This window comes from Globicephala melas, chromosome 1, assembly GCF_963455315.2.
Source record: "Globicephala melas chromosome 1, mGloMel1.2, whole genome shotgun sequence".
Lineage (NCBI taxonomy): Eukaryota > Metazoa > Chordata > Mammalia > Artiodactyla > Delphinidae > Globicephala > Globicephala melas.
Window position 1 is genome coordinate 79,318,002 of NC_083314.1, and position 4,622 is coordinate 79,322,623.

The following is a 4,622-nucleotide window of genomic DNA, read 5'->3' on the forward strand; positions in this document are numbered from 1 at the left end:
ACTGCACCACCAGGGAAGCTCGCAAACTATTACACTTAGAATGGATAAACAACAAGGTCCTACTGTATAGTACAGGGAACTACATCCAATCTCCTGGGATAAACCATAATGGAAAAGAATATTTAAAAAAAAGAATGTCTGTATGTATAAAACTGAGCCACTTTGCTGTTCAGCAGAGACTGGCACAACATTGTAAACCAACTATACTTCAATTTTTAAAAATAACAATTATTTGTTATCCCCACAGTTCCTTTGGCTCCAAAGGGCTTCGTTGGGCACTCTGGCTCAGGGTATCTCATGTGATTATAGTTACACAGCTGAAGCTGGAGCAGCTAGGGGCTGACTGGGCATCTCACTTTCTTCATATATTCTTGGAGCTTCTCAGTGGCTCTCTGTCTAGGCAAATTTGGGCTTCCTCACAAGATGGTGGCCTCAGGGCAGTTGGAGTGCTAACTTAGGGGGTCCCAGCATAAATGTTCCAGCAAACGAGGCAGAAGCTGCATTGCCTTTCAGAACCTAGCCTCAGAGGCTATAGAGCATTACTTCCTCTATGCTCTACTGGTCAAGCAGCCACTGGCACATCCAGGTTCAAGGGATGAGAACATACACAAGCCACTCAATGGTCAATAGATTAGTGACTAGTGACTGCTGGGTGTTTCCTAGGCGTTCCTTTTCTGAATGAGAGTTTTGCTTGTGGTTGACTTTTCCTGTTCCACTATTGTATATCAGGTGTGTTGGGGGCTGACAGTTTGTCTTTGGTTTATAGTTTGCTGGACCACAAAGAGCCACGTGAGGAACTGACAGATTTTGAGTATCTGAAGGGACGTACTGCTGCACAGTTTGGTAGTTATCTATCTAAACTCCATTCTCCTCTTCTTCCTCAATAAAACAATTCTTATATTTCCCACATTCCCTTGCATCTAAGAGTGATCATGTGAGAAAATTCTGGCCAATAAGATGTCAGCCGAAGTTGTTGGATGAGACATCCAAGAAGGCTTTTTAAAAGGGGACAAAAAAATTGATATTGATCCTCTTCTGCCCTTTCCCCTTTCCTCCTCATATCTGTCTGGAATGCAGATATGAAAGCTGGAGCTCCATTCAGTCACCTTGGACCATGAGTTAACCTTAAGAATGAAAACCACAGTCTGAGAATGGTGATACAGAGAGAGAGAATGGTGACAGAGATAAAGAGGTAGAGAATGGTGATAGAGATAGATGGGCTCTGTTGATGATGCAGCTACTGTGAACCACTTCCCCATGGACATTTTTTACACAAGAGAAAAATAAAACTCCAGTCTTATTTCCGGTCTCCATTATTAGCAGCTAAATGCAGTTTTTACCTTAGACAGTATGTCTTCCTCACTTGATTATCCAAAGCAGGGGCTCCTTTGGTTTCACTCATTATTTTTATGCCCTGAAACTTACATAGAATCTGGCACAGAGTAGGCACTCAGTAAATGCTGACTGAATGAATGCCTAGCGCTTTAAGTTATAGCTGATTTATTTAACTGTCTGGGTTTGGTAAGGTGCAAAGAATCTCCCCCCACTCTATCCTGCCATCAACAGCTGCCTTCAACCCTGCTCTGTCAGCAGACTTCCCCACCCTGGACCACATCTCTCAAGTACACCTCATGGTTTTCTTGTCATTTTCATGGAATACAAGTCTTGAACAGTCCAGTTTTAAAATTTCAATCTTATATTCAATTCCCAGGTCACACACCCCCAGCTCAGGTTGGACCCACAGCCCAGAGACCTGAAATGGCAAAGGATGGAGGGTACCTTTATCTTCGCCCTTCTTCCACCCTCCCTCCACTTCCTGCCTCTGGCTTCTAGCAGGCTGGAATGGTGGGAGAAAGGAAAAAGGTAATTTGATATGACCAGGGCTGTTAGAACCTTCTGTATGACAGATGCCTAAGTTCTGGCTTTCTCTTGGGGGGCGGTATTTGAGGAGACTCACGGAGCCTCCACACTGCATAGTCCTTGATGTCTGCAGTGCATCTCCAACTGACATCTTGCACAGTACCCTGAGCTTCTAGCCCACAGTACCTTGCCATTAGAGTCTTCTTGCCCTGCAGGGGTCTCTCTTGGACAGGGTCCCATCTAGATGGTTAAAGCCCAGGTACTTTCCATGATGTCCTCTTGGCCCATGAGAAACTCCCACATCCTTCCCATGCCAGGTGCTGGAAGTACAGGCTACTCTTCAGCACTGCTGTCCCAGGGCCAGGCTCCAGTCAATGTCTAATATGCCCCATTCACCAAACTGTCCGCATATACTCATCTCTATGTTCATATGCAACTCCCAAATGCCAGTAAACTCATGTCAGTTTTCCCAAAACTCTCTCACAGTGCTTTGCGTGAGCTCTGTAGCAGCACTAGGACAATAATTCCATTACACAAGAATCATTCAGCCAAGGACTGAGTTTCCTGCAAACACCTGCAATCTCTTGGTACTCTCCTTACTTGGTCTGTAGCCTCTGCTCACCTATCTAAGAATGAGGAAGGGGAAACAATAATGCATTACAGAACAGACCAAAAACCCTATCTCCGTAACTCTCCATTCCCTTGTCAATATTCTCATTTATAGAGGCTGAAGATGATGATAAGGGACCATCATTGTTAGAGGAGTTGTTCTCTTTTATCTGTCCAGTAAAGTCTTTCTCTACAATGTGGAGTACCTACATGCTCTTCTCTCCTTGAGGACTCAGCTCAAACTCTAAGACAACAAGAAAAATCTCTTTGAACATCACGTTACACATGCACAACCAACTTTAATTTTTACAACCACGTCTTGAGTTAGAGAAAAAAGGTAATTAAGACTTAAGGAGGTAGGAACTTCTGGTTAAACATGGTGGATTGAGCACACACATTTATCTCTGCTTCATCCAGAAACCACATCAAAATGAGAGTAAGGAAATTTAAAAACATAAAGGAGAAGACGAGAGATGTAATACTGAAAAATGGAAAGTCATATGTGTAAAGTTTTAAATCCTTAAGTTTGAATATTTTCCATTCTACTCATGAGGTAGGGAGTGGAAAACCAAACAGGAATAAAATAATTGGAGTCTTAGAACTTGTAAAGACTTTAAAGATTAAAAGTTCTTTGTCCTCTGGAAGCAGGGGCAAGGGGACTGAAAATTCCTTTTTGGGGATAATGATTGGCCCAGGAGACAAAGTTTACAGGAGGTAGAAGACTGATCTCTCCCTCACCCACCACACAGTGAGTCACCCCCAGCTGACCATCTCTGGCACCTCCACAGGGCTTCCAGTCAGCTCTCTTGGACCTCACGCTTAAGTTGGAACAGACAGCCAAGGCTTGCCAGAGAGTTGAAGGCAGCCTCAAACATAAAAGTCAGAAGCCAAAAGAAAAGGAACCTGGAGGGTAATGAAGGGAGCAGAAGAAAATGTCCCAAAACCTGCAATTAATATCTTCAGAAATCAAGAGAAAATATTACACCCGTGATAAAAGAAAGGATGCTATTTTTAAAAGGAACATTCAGAAAATAATAAAGACTTGTGCTCGCTTTGGCAGCACATATACTAAAGTTGGAACGGTACAGAGAAGATTAGCATGGCCCCTGCACAAGGATGACACGTAAATTCGTGAAGTGTTCCAAATTTTTTTTTTTTTAAAGGAAGAGGAAGTGAGGCAAGCGGACCCAAGGCCTGGGGTTGGCTGATGGTATGGAGTAGTTGCCATTTCTCACTAGCTGATGGTATTTTATTTTATTTTATTTTATTTATTTTTTTGGCTGCGTTTGGTCTTCGTTGCTGTGCGCGGGCTTTCTCTAGTTGCGGCGAGCGGGGGCTACTCTTCGTTGTGGTGCGTGGGCTTCTCACTGCAGTGGCTTCTCTTGTTGCGGAGTACAGGCTCTAGGCACACGGACTTCAGTAGTTGTGGCACGTGGGCTCAGTAGTTGTGGTGCACGGGCTTACTTGCTCCACGGCATATGGGATCTTCTGGAACCAGGGATCAAACCTGTGTCCCCTGCATTGGCGGGCGGATTCTTAACCACTGCACCACCAGGGAAGTACCTGTTCCATATCTTTTGTATAACTGATTCACTTTGCTGTACACCTGAAACTAACACAACACTGTAAATCAACTATACTCCAATAAAAATTTTTTTAAAAAGAAAATAATAAAGACTTCTTGGAAATTAAAAATAAGAAGTGAGGAACTTCCCTGGCAGTCCAGTGGTTAACACTCCACCCTTCCACTGCAGGTGGCATGGGTTCGATACCTGGTCAGGGAACTAGGATCCCATATGTCCACCCAGCCAAAACTAAATAAATAAATTAATTAATTAAATAAAAATAAAAATATGGAAGTGTATGGAATTCCCTGGCGGTCCAGTGGTTAAGACGTGGCACTCTCACTGCCGTGGGCTGAGCTCGATTCCTGATCAGGTAACTAAGATTCCCACAAGCTGCGTGGCATGGGCGAAAAAAATGAAGGAAAAATAAAGGAAAAAATGGAAGTAGAAGTTAGTAATTTAATAAAAAAGATTCTAAGATAAAGTTGAAGAAATATCCTGGAGAGTAGAATAAAAATACAAAGAAATAGAAAATATGAAATAAATGTAAGAAAATAAGAGGTTTAGTCTAGGAGACAGAATATCTGG

General features: G+C 42.9%; 1 non-coding gene across 1 annotated transcript; it reads left to right on the forward strand.

Annotated features, from left to right (window-relative positions):
• Window positions 1-3,513: 3,513 nt before the first annotated feature.
• On the forward strand, window positions 3,514-3,620 carry LOC115847044 (U6 spliceosomal RNA). Its single transcript, XR_004037153.1, has one exon. It is a non-coding gene; the product is annotated as a U6 spliceosomal RNA (small nuclear RNA).
• Window positions 3,621-4,622: the final 1,002 nt, after the last annotated feature.